General features: G+C 42.4%; 1 protein-coding gene, 1 non-coding gene and 1 pseudogene across 5 annotated transcripts in view; 1 reads left to right on the forward strand and 2 right to left on the reverse strand.

Moving 5' to 3' along the window:
- The window catches only part of KDM4C (lysine demethylase 4C), a 409790-nt gene extending 407766 nt beyond the window's left edge, over positions 1-2024 (reverse strand). Inside the window, exons 1-2 of one of the 3 annotated variants that reach the window (XM_027549309.1) lie at positions 1824-1983; positions 1321-1464 (exon numbers count right to left, since the gene is read on the reverse strand). The gene's annotated coding sequence lies outside the window, so the exon portion shown is untranslated. Of the gene's footprint in view, positions 1-1320; positions 1465-1823 lie in introns of all 3 variants that reach the window. The other 2 variants (XM_027549308.1, XM_027549310.1) reach the window with 2 other exon arrangements.
- A 103-nt stretch (positions 2025-2127) lies between these two features.
- Positions 2128-14754, forward strand: LOC113897044 (annotated as a pseudogene). The gene is made up of 6 exons (XR_003512221.1): positions 2128-2288; positions 2996-3198; positions 3529-3672; positions 3958-4083; positions 6617-6684; positions 12213-14754. The product of XR_003512221.1 is annotated as an acyl-protein thioesterase 2-like (transcript).
- Positions 3947-4086, reverse strand: LOC113897957. Its single transcript, XR_003512470.1, has one exon. It is a non-coding gene; the product is annotated as a small nucleolar RNA SNORA7 (small nucleolar RNA).
- Positions 14755-15017: the final 263 nt, after the last annotated feature.

Genomic DNA, 15017 nt, shown 5'->3' on the forward strand with positions numbered 1-15017 from the left:
AGCACCTGGGGCACTATGGCAAACTGCTGGAAACAAAACAAAGAAAATACATTCAATCACACACAAAACCTGTGCTCAGACTATACCTTTCTACTACAATAGAAAAGTCAGTCAACAAGCAATTAGAAAACAATGAGAAATGCAAAGAATTCAGACTGTGCCCCAGGAACACTTAACTTACTCCTGGGTGATTAAGATGTCCAGAAGAGAACTCAATATAACAGATTTTCGTCCTTAAATTGAAAAGTCTAAGAAATTAAGTACCTGTTCCCAGTCTCTTGAAATCTGCATTCTCACGGAATGTGACTGACAGCAATGGACTGTACCTGTTGTATCTGTGCACGTGCAATGTTTAAAATACGTTTTTAACTTTACAAAAGCAACAGATTATAGTCTGCTAATAAAATGAAACAACTCTACTATTTAAATTGTACTGTCAAGTTCGTGAGGGTGCTCTAATGTGCAAACTTTTCACAGCACCTTAAATTGGAAGAAAGAGGGCCTTAAAAACCCGAATTACCATGAAATACATTCCAAAACAAAGCCTGGGGGTTTGGGAAAGGACTAGAAAGGTGGGAAAACGTGACTAAAGATCAAAAAGAACTGAGTGCTACGAAGTAAAAATGGATCTTTAAGATTTAAAGACACTTATTTTCAACCACATTTTGAAAGTAGAATATTGGTAACTGTTGTCAAAGAAACAGCGAAGCTGAGTTTCCTGAGATTTAAAAAAAAAAAAAAAATACTGCAAATTCAAGTGGGTGAAATGGAGCAAAGTTTGGTCTGAACGTAGGTGAACCGACCCTACCAAGAAACTTCAACGAGGGTAAGGGTGGAACGATTGCAACTTTTAACCTATACTTACGAAGCAGCGGTTGATAAATCATCCCGCAGGGTAATTTGCCAACTGCTTTAAAAAAAAAAAAAGTTTGTCCCCTCTTCTCTAGGGGGGAGGAACCAGACAAAAAACCTCCCAGGCATCGCCCACAACCAAGCCAGACCGTGCAGACGTGCGTGGTTGCAGCTCAAGGGAAGACTGGCTCCGAGTTCACCCGGAAAGCATCCGAATCGAGCCCTGCTGGTTTCATTGGCTTAGCCCAGAGGAAAACCCCAAGCTCGAGCCGGGAGCCCCAGCCTACCTGGCTCCTTTCTTCACATTCCCACCCCTCGCCACGTGCCATGCCTAGCATTCCACGCGACCCGATCCGACTTATATTAAGCACCCACTGTCTACACCGCATCACGGCAAGAAGCACTGCAGGAGGAAATGGCCCCACACCGGAAAAACCAAAAGGACAGCCACAGGGGCTAAGGACGAACCCAGGAGAGGGGTAAGCTGCCTACGGTGGGGTGGTCTGGAGAGGAGCCTTCACCCTCACGTCGCGGGTCGAGACAGTCCCAGGGAAGAAATGGCCCCGAGGGGCGCGCCAGGCCCGGCCTCCCCGGAGTCCGCCGCAGACCGGGCTGGAAGGGGAAAGGTAAGGAGTCGGCATTCCCGAACCACCGCGCGCTCCTCTGCTCCACCGAGCGCGACCCCGACTCCGGTCCCCGGGAGAACGGCTAGCCCGGGGACCGAACCCCCGCGAGGGCCGGAGCAGGCTGTCACTGGCTCCCGCTTCCCAGCCCTGCGACCATGGCTGGCCACTCTCTCGCCAGCGTGACAGCCACGGCGTCCGCGGACCGAGCGTCTCCGGCCCGGCGTCTCCGCTCTGCCAGACGCCGGCACCCCCTGCTGCCCCGCGCGGAGCGGGACAGTACCGGGAAGACCGCCCGGGCCCCTCCCCCCACCGGCCCCATCCCCCGGACTCCGGAAAAGCGGTTACCTGGCGCGCGGGCGGGGGCGAGGACACGACCCCGAGGAGGAAGATGAGAAGGAAAACGGTGGCCTCCGGCCCAGGGAGATTTGGGAAATTTGGAAGACTTGTTCCGCACTGGGTGACAGCTGTTCGCTGCGCACGCGCACCCGACCCCAGTCGCCCGATCACTCCGCCGCTCCTCACCCTCCCGTCCAGGGCTGGGAGGCAGCGGCGAAGGCGCGCGCACGGGGCCAGCCGGCTCTCCCTGCGCGAGGGCGCGCGCGTCGTCACGTGACCGCTGGGGCCCGGCACTTGGTGGGTCACGTGAACTTCCAAACAGCTTAAAGGTGCCAAGCACCTTCTTGCTTCGGCTTAATCTTTCGCACAGTTCTTAGGCTAGGTTCGCTCGCCGCCGCGCTTCGTGTTTTCGGGAAAGGAACATGTCCTCTTTTGCCCAGAAGGGGAAGATACTTGAGCAGAAGGAAGAGACAGGTGCACAAAACCTTGCCTGGGAGCGCGTACCGGGTTCCTGCAGGGTTGGACCTGATGAAGTCCACGCGCCACACGTCGCCCAGGGCTCCGCCGCGGGCCTATGGCGGTCCCCGGCGCGCAGACGTCAGAGTGGCGTTGCCATGGGTGGGGCCTTGCAATGCCCAGAGGAGCCTGGCTAGGATGTTTCGGCTTGCTGCTGGGCAGCAATGACAGGGTTTTATGGCTGAGACTTCTGAGCCTCTAGACCGACATGGGAGGTCCCAAGTAGGCTAAAGGTGTCTGCCTGCCAACCCCTTAACAAGTAACTCAAGCAAGAAGCTTGTTATTAGCCGAGAGGAGTCAAACTGTCCCGTAATTCAGTCACCTGCGCGGAACAAGTCCCACCCGGCGCAGGTGTGCTCTTGAGTTGAAGAGTCCCGAGGTGACCCCAATAGGAATTAGGAATGGAGGTCACTCAGAAACATAGGATGACAGCAGTATGGCCTGAATTGTAACAGGAAGTTCAAGTGCCTCCGGACCCCTCAGAAAGTAGTTAAACTAGCTTGCTACATACAACTTGTTACTCCTGAGCTGTACCTCTGCCTTACAAGATGTGCGGAAGAACCACACAGACCTTAATTAAGCGTTTGCACTACCAAAGACAGATGGCTGAGTACCAGGTGTTTTGCAAAGCTGAACAATTTTTTTTTTTTTTTAACTTCCTGTAGAGACTCCAGCTGGGTCCCCTGTGGCGTTTCTCCTAACGTCCGGCTAAGATTGGGCGGAACCTTACACTTCTGAGCACACTTGGGCTGTCTTATATGCTGTGTTTTCTACTGCAATCCACTGATTTTTGCTTTTTAAAATATCTGAACAGGTGCATTTACCGCACCCTGGAAGTTTTTTTCTCACCGGAAGGAGCACTGCAAAGGCAGGTGAAATATGGGTCATTAAGTAAAGCTAATGGGATTATTGGGTCACCACGTTTCTTTAGTCATTAAATTTGAAACAAGGTTTAGGCTCCATTACCCACATAGGTACACGTCTGAACTTCCCTAACATGTAAACTCAACTGGGATTTCTCCAACTGTGTATACTATGAGGACCACAACCTTCCTTACAAGTCAATTGTATATGCTAAAACAATAACAGTCATTTAGGGCTTACTGTGAACTTGATATTTGTTTAAAGAGCTTCACATATATTAACAAAATTAATCTTTATAATCCTGCAGTGAATAGGTATTATCTCCTTGTTACAGATATGAAAACTGAACTGAGATTAGGAAACAGCTACTAAACACCGGGGTCCTTGGAAGCCATATACTGCATTGGACTAGGAACCTAGTACACCAAATTAAAAGTCTGGAAACCTGAATTCCAGTCCGTTCACAATTTGAAGACAGGTAATATTCCACAAATAACATTTGTTGAACACAGTAAATCAAGACTGCTTTTTTTTAATCTGAAAAATGAGGGTGACATACCAGCTTTGCTAATTTTGAGAATTTTTGAACATTAAAGAAGGTGATGTACAATGTCAAAATACTTCAAAAGCTGAAAAGCATTGAATCTATTAATATTAAGCGCTTTAGTTTTGGAAACTGAATTCAGCCTACTAGAAAATCAACTGGATTCATGTCACAGAAGACAATGTTGTGTCTTTTTTTTTTTTTTTTCTCTTGTTGCAGAGTGTCTTCCAATCACCAGATACTGAGCAAACTGGGAATGGAATGGGTACCTCTGCCAGGCTTGCTTTCCCTCCCGACTCCGAAGCTGGCAGAATACAAGCCATTCTCCAGATGCGATCCTGGGAGGTTTGTTGTGTCTTTCTTATACTGAAATACCTCTATTGTAAATTATAATGAAAATTAAAATTTTAGCCATATAGTAGGTTAATTTATTTGGGTGAAATTAAAAATGCCAGTTGTAATAAGATGGAGTTTGTATGATGGAAACATAGATTTTCTTTGAAGCTTATGTTATGTAAACTACTGTTCACCTCAGAGACAATACTAGTAAATTTTTTAAATATGTATAATGCAGCAAATTGATAAATTGATACACTACTAAATAATATAGTCTAATTTTAAATATATTTAAGTCCATTCGACCTTTGAAAATATAAAGTATTAAATAACTAATACTCATTAATGTTTCTATTTATCATTATCACATACATGTCTGTTACTTATATAGGTACAATACAAACCAACCAATACTAGATGTTTAGATGATTTTTTAAAGTGTTAGTGACTATGATAGTGAGTACCTAACAAAATTAGAAATCTTGGTAGCTGTTCTCTGTGTCCTGTGTTCTGAAGCTCAGATCAATTTATCTCTTATGAGGATTATTAAAGAAGTCTCCTAATGATCTCCCTACTTCCAATGCATTCTCCACCCATCCCGTACCCCTGCAACCCATCTTCTGTACTGCAAGTCAAAATTATCCTCCTGAAATAAAAACTGGATCATGATTCCACCCAACTGAAACACCTCACTAATTTCTTATCATTAACAAAGCTTTTCAGTCTGAGTCGCAATGGCCAAAAAGAATATGGTGACCAAGGATGTGGGGATAGACACTGAAGTGAGTCAAACCTCTGTATAAGCTAAATATTCAATCAGGTTGGATACCATTATGTCTTAATAAAAGACACCTAAAATTACCACTTAAAATATTTAATTTTCCTTTTAAATATTTGAATAAAATTAAAGTTTGGGGGTGATATGTCATTTTTTTCCCTAGGCCTCCAGTTCTGTGTGTGTTTCATAAGGTGGGGGACTGGGGGAACAAATGAGGTAGTTTATGTTTTCTCTCACATCAAGGAAAACATTGGAACTTATTTTATGACATCTAATCATAACACAATAAAAAAATATTTATTTTTCCAAATAAAAATAAAACTACATACCTAAACCGAAGTTGCAAACTCAGTATATATAGTTGTCAGTTTCAATCAATCCTTTTTATTATGTATTATTGTTATTATTGCTGTTTGTACTGTTTTATGTTATTTGTACAGGCTTTGGATAATGATACAGCTATGAATAGGACAGAAGTGGCCTTCCTCTCATGGAACACACAATAAAGCCAGTGAGATACCAACATGCATCTACAGAAATGGCTAAAAATAAAAACTGACAAACACTGGTGACAGTGTGGGGGAACAGAAACACCAGTAGAAATATAGGCTTCCCTGGTGGCTCAAGAGGGTAAAGCGTCTGCCTGCAACGCAGGAGACCTGGGTTCGATCCCTGGGTTGGGAAGATCCCCTGGAGAAGGAAATGGCAACCCACTCCAGTATTCTTGCCTGGAGGATCCCATGGACGGAGGAGCCTGGTAGGCTACAGTTCATTGGGTCACAAAGAGTCAGACACGACTGAGCGACTTCACTTTCACTTTCATGCATCAAACACATACACAGAAAGTTTTATAGCATTACCCATGAGGCTCAAGCAGGGACCCAAAAATCTATTAGCAGTTAAGTAGAGATGTAAATGTCAGTACAGTTCTACAATGGAAAACTATCCAGCAATAAAAATAAATGAATTATTGCTACCCATAACAGAATGGCTAAATCTCACAAATAAAATGGTAAGTGAAAGAAGCCAGACCCAGAAGAATACATGCTGTGTTACTCCAGCATGTATTCTACTTTTAAGCATCCATCTAGTTTTAAATGTGTTTCTATAACATTTAAAAGTAGATAAAACTATTCTATGGTGTTAGAAGTCAAAATAATGGTTACCTTTGAGAAGAAAGGGATGGAACAATTGGGGAGGGGAAAGGAACCTCTGGGGTGCTGCTTATGTTCTGTTTTTTAACCTGGATGATAATAATTGTATAATTCATCAAGCTGTACACTTATGGTTTGGTTTATGCATTTTATATGTGACATTTAAAATTTAAAGATTTTCAAATATTTAGTATGTTAATTTTTATATATTTTTCTAATTTTTGTGTATTTGTTATAGCAATTTTCTTACCCATTTTGACAAATGGACTTTCCAGGTTGATTTAACTTGCTAAACAAAGGGTAAAACTTCTGAACCTTCCCCTTCCTATTGAACGAAATTTTTTGTTGATTAGAAAGAGGAAAACATGAAGGGAAAAACAAATGAAAAGGAGACCAAGCTACTTTTTCTATTGACCCTTAAGAATCTCTGTAACTGAAGGAGTTTTCTTTTTTTGTTTCCTTTACTTGGGTAGTTTTATCAGGGTTGTCAGTAACTCACTATGAAAGGTAATACTCCATTACAATAATTATGTTAGTTTAATTTTTTTAAGCTTTCTCAACCATATTATATCTCAGCCCTATATATACTGATATTTCAAACCCTTTTTAGTTGCAGGCAAACAATATACAGGCATACCTTGGAGAAAATGTGGGGACTGTTCCAGAGCCTGCAATAAAGTGAGTCAAATGAATTTTTTGGTTTCCTAGTGTATATAAAAGTTATGTTTACACTATACTGTAGTCTATTAAGTATGCGATGTCATTATGTCTTTAAAATGTACAGACTCTAATTTAAAAATACTTTATTGCTAAAAAATGCTACCCATCATCTGAGCCTTTAGTAAGTTGTAAATTTTTTACTGGTAGAAGGTCTTGCCTCAGTGTTGATGGCTACTGACCGATCAGAGTGGTGAGTGCTGAAGGTTGGGGTGGCTGTGGCAATTCCTTTATATAAGACAACAATAAACTTTGTCACATCAAATGATTCTTCCTTTCACAAATAATTTCTCTGTAGCATGCAAGCCTCTTTGATAGCATTTTACCCGCAGTAGAACTTCTTCCAAAATTAGAGTCAATCCTCACAAATGCTACCACTGCTTTACCAACTAAGTTTATGTACTAATATAAATCCTTTGTTGTCATTTTAACAATCTTCACAGCACCTTTCTCCAGAGTAGATTCCATCTCAACAACCCACTTTCTTTGTTCATCTGTAAGAAGTGACTCCTTATCCATTCAAGTTTCATCATGAGGTTACAGCAATTCACCGACATCTTCAGGCTCCACTTCTAATTCTAGTTCCTTTACTATTTCCCAACACTACACCTGCAGTTCCTTCTTCCACTGAAGTCTTAAACCTCTCAAAGTCATCCATGAGGGGTGGAATAAAATTCTTCCAAATTCCCTTAATGTTGATCGTTTGACCTCTTCCCATGAATCTCAAATGTTCTTGATGGCATCTAGAATGCTTGATCTTTTTGAGAAGGCTTTCCATGAGTCGACTTTGTCCAGATCCATCATAGGATAACTATTACCACAATAGCTTATGAAATGTATTTCTTAAATAATAAGACTTGAAAGTCAAAATGACTCCTTCATCCATGGGCTACAGGACAGATGTCATGTCAGCAGGCATGAAAACAACACTAATCTCGTTGTACCCCTGGATCAGAGCCCTTGGGTGCTCAGGTACATTGTCCATGAACAACAATATTTTGAAAGTAATCTGTTTTCTGAGCAGTAGGTCTCCACAGTGGGCTTAAAACATTTAGTCAACCATCTTGTAAACAGATGGGCTGCCAACCAGGCTTTCTTTTTCCATTTATACAGCACAGGCAGAGTAGATTTTGCATAATTCTTAAGGGCCCTAGGATTTTCTACATGGTAAATGAGCATTGGCTTTAACTTCAAGTTACTAGCCACATTAGCTCCTACTAAGGGAGTCATTCTCTCCTTTGAAGCTTTGAAGCCAGCCATTGACTTCTGCTTATTAGCTATAAAAGTCTAGATGACATTTTCCATTGTAAGGCTGTTTCATCTACCTTGAAAATTTGTTTAGTGTAACCACCTTCATCTTAGCTACATCTGAGTAACTTGCTGCAGCTTCTACATCAGCACTTACTGCTTTGCTTTGTACTTTTATGAGATGACTTCTTTCCTTAAACCTCATGAATCAACCTCTGCTAGCTTCAAATTTTTCTACTGTAACTTTCTCACCTCTCTCAGCTTTCATGGAATTGAAGAGAATTGGGGCCTTGCTCTGGATTAAGCTCTGGTTTAAGGGAATATTGTGGCTGGTTTGATCTTCCTTCCAGACCACTCAAACTTTCTCCATATCAGCAAAAAGGCTGCTTCACTTTATCATGTGTGTGTTCACTAGCATAGCACTTTTAAGTTCCTTCAAGAACTTTTTCTTCACATTCACAACTTGGCTAACTACTTTGCTTGAGAGTCCTACCTTTTGGCCTATCTTAGCTTTTGACATGCCTTCCTCATTGAGCTTAGTCTTTTCTAATATTTTATTTAAAAAGACACACAGTTCTTCCTTTCACTTGAATACTTAAAGACCATTGTAGGGTTATTAATTGGTCTAATTTGAACAGTGTTTTGTCTCAGGAAGTAGGGAGGCCCAAGGAGAGGAAGAGAGAAGGGAGGACAGTGAAGTAGTCAGAACACACACAACATTTATCAACTGTTTGCCATCCTATATGGGGATGTGGTTTGTGGTGCCCCAAAACAATTATAACAGTAACATCAAAGATCACTTATCACAGGTCATCATAACAAATACAAAAATAAAAAATTCAAAATATTATGAGAATTACCAACATGCAACACAGAGACACAAAGGGAGCAAATTTTATTGGAAAAATGGTATCCATAGACTTGCTCAATGCAGAGTTTCCACAAACCTTCAGTTTGTAAAAACTGCATTATCTACAAAGCACAATAAAACAAGGTATGTGCTTTTAATTGTTTTTAAATATAAAGGGGGATGATTTAAAAATATTTTTTCTCCTAAGTTTGTTGACATCACTTCTGGTTAATAAGGAAAACAGCAGGTCCATTTCTGATAGCATATGACAATACCATGTGCATGTCAGTCAACTGCTTTGGTGTATAAGCCAGAGGTTTAATGGAAGAAGGTGTATTGCTTTACATTGTAAACCCCAGAAAAAATTATGTGGAGTAATAAGTCTATCTTATATTTAGCCATTAAATACCATATAATTTCCAATGTATTGGAGTGCATCTGATTTATTACATCAATCTGTGGAGAAGAACTATTAATTCACTCATTCAAGCTTTATTGAAATATCCTAGGAAATGGCACTCTGGTATGAATTATACAAACAAAATGTTCTACTTGGTGGAGAAATTGTCCCTGACAAAATCAGAAACAAATTCTGCTTTTTTAAAAATACATGTACATATTTGAACTAAGTGTCATCATAAGTTAATACTTACTTTCCACCAAAAAAAAAAAAAAAAATGCTTAGGGATCTTCAGCAAGTTAATTTTAACTGAAATACTTTTGTTTATATATTTTTTAAGTGCTCACTCCCACTGTGGAAAACTGGCATTGCCTGTTAAAGTTGAACATATGCATACCCTGTGACCCAGAAATTTCTCCTCCCCTAAGTCTGCATGTATATATAGATCAAAATACATGTTAAGAGAAGCATTATTTGTAATTAGCAAAATCATATTACTAAAGATAAAAGGGAAAGGTCAGGATTTATAGGTTTAATAACCATAGAACAAGCCATATATTTCAGGTAGAGGCCAGGTAAGATACTTCTAGGCCTCAGGTGGAGCCACAAATAAAAGGTAGAAGAAAAGTTTTAGGCCCATGAAGTCCCTGTGGTGGGAAAATGTGGTCAAAACCAACCAGGAGAAGACAGAAGTTCTGCTAGTAGTAAGCTTGTGATGGGTGAACCTGAGAGGGGTTGAGATTTGTACCAGAGTCAACAAAGACATCTACTGTGGTGAAAGGGGAGGAATTTAGGGGAATATTAACTGGCACCATATCAGGGTCCCAGTCTAAGTACACCTCTTCCATAATGATCATAAAGTACTTGTAATTTCACAGGATATCCTGAATCACTAACAGGTATAAACTTAAAAGATCCTTTCATTGAGAGAGACATCAGATATGCTACTGCTACTTTTATAGTCTCTGATTATAATAGAAATTAAAGGATTCTGCATCTTAGAAATGAAACTGTGTATATTAATTTGGAAGAGACCACAAAATGTTGCTCTAACAATACTTGGTTTTCACAGCATTGTTGCTGTTCAGTCACTAAGTCATGTCCAGCTCTTTGCCACTCTGTGGGCTGCAGCACGCCAGGCTTCTCTGTCCTCCACTATCTCCCAGAGCTTGCTCAAACTCATGTCGATTGAGTTGGTGATGCTATCTAACCATCTCAAACTCAAGCCCCTTTCTCCTTTTGCCTTCCATCTTTCCCAGCACCAGGCCTTCCGTCTTTCCCAATGAGTCAGCTCTTTACATCAGGTGGCCAAAGTGTTGGATATTCAGCTTCAGCATCAGTTCTTCCAATGAATATTCAGGGTTGATTTCCTTTAGGATTGACTGGTTTGATCTCCTTGAAGTCTAAGGAACTCTCAAGAGTCTTCTCCAGCCCCATAATTCAGAAGAATCAATTCTTCTGTGCTCAGCCTTCTTTATGCTCCAACTCTCAAATCTGTACATGACTACTGGAAAAACCATAGTTTTGACTATATGGACCTTCACTGGCAAAGTGATGTCTCTGCTTTTCAATATGTTGTCTAGGTCTGTTTTAAATTTTCTTCAGGAGCAAGCATCTTTTAATTTCATGACTGCAGTCACTGTCCACAGTGATTCTGGAGCCCAAGAAAATAAAATGTCACTGCTTCCACCTTTTCCTCTTCTATTTGCCATGAAGTGATGGGACTAGATGCCATGATGTTAGCTTTTTGAATGCTGAGTTTCAAGCCAGTTTTTTCACTCTTCCTCTTTCACCCTTATAAAGAGGTTCTTTAGTCCCTCTTCACTTTCTGCCATTAGAGCAGTATTGTCTGCATATCTGAGGTTGTTGATATTTTTCCTGGCAATCTTGATTCCAGCTTGTGATCTGGCATTTCGTATGATGAACTCTGCATAGACATTAAATAAGTAGAGTGACAATATACAGCCTTGTCATACTCCTTTCCCAATTTGGAACCAGTCAGTTGTTCCACCTCCGGTTCTAATTGTTGCTTCTTGACCTGCATACAGGTTTCTCAGGAGATAGGTAAGGTTGTCTAGTACTCCCGTCTCTGTAAGAATCTTCCACAGTTTGCTGTGAACCACATAATCAAAGGCTTTCACATAGTCAATGAAGCAGAAATAGATGTTTTTCTGGAGAAATGCATATTAGCCATTTGATCTCCAGTTCCTCTGCCTTTTCTAAATTCACCTGGTACATCTGGAAGTTCTCAGTTCACATACTGCTAAAGCTGAGCTTAAAGGATTTTGAGCATAACCTAGTGAGGATGTGAAATGAGTGCAACTGTACAGTAGTTTGAACATTCTTTGGCATTGCTCTTCTTTGTGATTGGAATGAAAACTGACTGTTCCAGTCCTGTGACCACTGATGAGTTTTCTAAATCTGCACGTATTGAATGCAGCACTTTAACAGCATCATCCTTTAGGATTTTTAAATACCTCAGCTGGAATTCTGTCACTTCTACTAGCATTACCAATCTTTTAAAAACTCATTCCTCTATTAAGTTCTCTCTCAGAAAGGTGGTTTGCTTCATCTCTCCAGCAATAGCGTTTTCAGTATCACAAAGATAAAAAAATCATAGGCTTTTTTTCTGCAGAACAAAATTCTGCCTTATAAGGTATTTTCATATTCTATAGTTTCCCTCTACTTTATCAAACTCACTGAATTTAAAATATTAAATTTTAATATTTCTGTTCCTCTGAACCTGACTGCTCCTAATCTTTCTTTTATGCTCAAATATTTCCAGCAAGAAATTCTGTCTGATCAATGAGTTCAGTTTTTGGCTTGAAGCTTTATATTTCCTAGGGACTTTGCACAGTCTACAGTGATCAAGTATCCTGTTCACCTTCCTTAAGTGCTCTTCCAATCATGCATAACTGATCTCTCATAACTCAGATAAAGTTGTAAATGGTTTCTCTCCTTAAACTGTTAAAATAGCTTGGGTCCCGGCAGGGTCAGCCGACGGGGGAAGAGCACGTGTCTGTGCTGGAGAAAGAGGAAAATCTCCCTAGAGGTCTTGAAACCCCCAGGGAGTGGAGGCCCCAGTCGTGGAGCCCTGCAGTATATATGTGGTAACACCATGTCTGTGCCCCTGCTCACCAACGCTGCCACTGTGTCTGGAGCTGAGCAGGGAACAGCTGAGGTTATTTTTTTAAATGGACTCGGAGACACGGCACAGCTGGGCTGACGCCCTCTCCACCATCCGGCTCCCTCACCTCAAGTACATCTGCCCTCATGCACTCCTGGTTTGGCCTGATGGGGCTGAATTTAGATGCGCCAGAGGATGAGGCTGGCATCAAGAAAGCAACAGAGAATATCAAGGCCTTGATTGAGCATGAGATGAAGAATGGGATCCCTGCCAATCGGATCGTCCTGGGACGCTTTTCACAGGGTGGAGCTTTGTCCCTCTACACAGCCCTCACCTGCTCACACCCTCTGGCTGGCACTGTGGCATTGAGCTGTTGGCTACCTCTGCATCGGGCCTCCCCCCAGGCAGCCAATGGTAGTGCCAAAGACCTGACCATCCTTCAGTGCCGAGGGGAGCTGGACCCCATGGTTCCTGTACGGTTTGGGGCCCTGACAGCCGAGAAGCTCTGGTCCATTGTCACACCTGCCAGGGTCCAGTTCAAGAAGTACCCAGGTGTCACGCATAGCCCCTGTCCTCAGGAGATGGCAGCTGTGAAGAAGTTTCTCGAGAAGCTGCTGCCTCCTGTCTAACCAGAGTTGCTGTCCTCCAGCACAGTCCCCCTGCTAACACGGGACTCAGCATGCATGGCACAGTCTTGGATCTGAACCAGTCGAGCCCCTTTCTCACCCTTCTGGACCCATCCTCTTCCCACAGGCCTCTGGGGCAGACAGGTCAAAGCCTGGCCAGGCCCTCCTTCCTGGTTTCTGCCCCCTGGCTGTCTGCCGCTGGGGGTGGGCTGCTTTCTTATCCCATTTCCCTGGAGGTGGGGCCCTCCCTGCAGCAGCAGTATTGGAGGGGCAGCAGGCAGCGGGAGAAAGGGGCCCAGCCACTGACCCACTCACTCAGGACCTCACTCAGTAGTGCTGCTTTGGGCCCTCTCCGGTGACCTCAGGGTTTGGCCCATGGGGCCCTCCCAAGCCCCACCTCCTACCCTCCCCCGCCGCCCCCCCTCCCCGACCCCACCCCGCAACTGATTCTGCCCAGATAATCGTGTCTCCTGCTTCCATTCCAGCTGCTTCTCAATCATGAATGTGTCCATGGCCCGACCTCTGGCTGCTGTGGGCTCCCTGCCCCTGCGCAGGAGTGCGGGTTAGGGGGATGAGTCTTTCGAGGAAGCCTCACCTGATGTGGGGGCTGGGCCCTGCCTCGCCATTACCCTCTGTTCCCACAGGCCTGGAGCCTACAGGGCTGGACTGAGGCTCAAGGTCTCCCCCAGCTGCTTCACCCCACATTGTCCCCACTCTAGATCTGGGGGAGCTGGGGAGGAGTCTTCTGTTCCATGAAGTTTTGGGTGTTTTTCTTGTTGTGTCCTGGATTCCAATAAAATTAAAGAAATTGCTTCAACTCTCAAAAAAAAAAAAAAAAAAAAAAGCTTGGATCTTTGTTATATTCATTCTCTGTTATAAGTTGTAAAATATGACCACAGATTTCTCCCATGCGCCTATGCAATGACTACTCTTCCTTCCATCAAGAGGTTATCTATTTCCCCACTCTTTGCATCTGGACTCTTACTGTAACTTGATTTAATCTGCAGAATGTGGTAAAAATGTTCTGTGACTTCCAAAACCAGATCTTAAGAGACAGTGCAGCTTCTCCTTTCACCTTATTATGCTGCTACCCTGAGACCATCAAAAAAGGAAGCCAGCCTAACCTTTTAGAGAATAACGGTCACATGGGAAAGAAACTAAGCTCCCAGTGGACACCACCAAATGTCAGACATGTGAATGAAGCTACCTTGATCTTCCAGCCCAACTATCTTTCAGTTCAGCCATCTTTCAGCTGAATGTTTCTGTACCAGTTAACTCAGGTAAAACCAGCAGATAAACTGTCGACCCATCCAGAGTATCATTTAAAAATAATATTAAATCATTGCTGCTTTAAGCTACTAACTTTTGGAGTTATTTATTATGCCACAATAGATAATTGATAGTATATATTTTTTTTTCACTCTCTCACCTTGGTGATCCTCTGCCCCTCCATTATTTAATTCAGAAAATACCATTTATTTTCTTTTTTTTTGGCTTCAGTTTCAGAACTGATCTGCTCATAACTGATCTGTGCAAAGCAATTATTCAAAACTTTAGCATCGTCACTTTTATGATCAAGAGATCCTTTCCTCTCTTTTGGAGACCTCTGATGTACTTTCAGTTTTTCCTGCTTTGCTTATTTCAACTTATTCTTCCTGTCACATGACAGAATACACTTAACTTTCTCTTTAAGTAGTTTTCCTTCATTAAGAGATATCTTATCTCTTCTAAAAGTAGCTTGTGCTTAGTCATATCTGACTCTGTCACCCCAGGAACCATAGCCCACCAGGCTCCTCTGTCCATGGGATTCCCCAGGCAAGAAAACTGGAGTGGGTTGCTATTTCCTTCTCCAGGGGATTTCCCCAACCCAGGCATTGAACCCACATCTCCTCTGTCTCTTGCATTGCAGGCAGATTCTTTACTGCTGAGGCACCAGGGAAGTTCTCCTCTAAAAGGAATACTAAATTCTTCCTCAGCATTTTTCTATAAATTTAAAACTTTTGTACAGATTTCTTTATATTTTTGTCTTAGTTTACACCATAA

The sequence above is a fragment of the Bos indicus x Bos taurus genome, chromosome 8 (genome assembly GCF_003369695.1).
Source record: "Bos indicus x Bos taurus breed Angus x Brahman F1 hybrid chromosome 8, Bos_hybrid_MaternalHap_v2.0, whole genome shotgun sequence".
Taxonomy (NCBI): domain Eukaryota; kingdom Metazoa; phylum Chordata; class Mammalia; order Artiodactyla; family Bovidae; genus Bos; species Bos indicus x Bos taurus.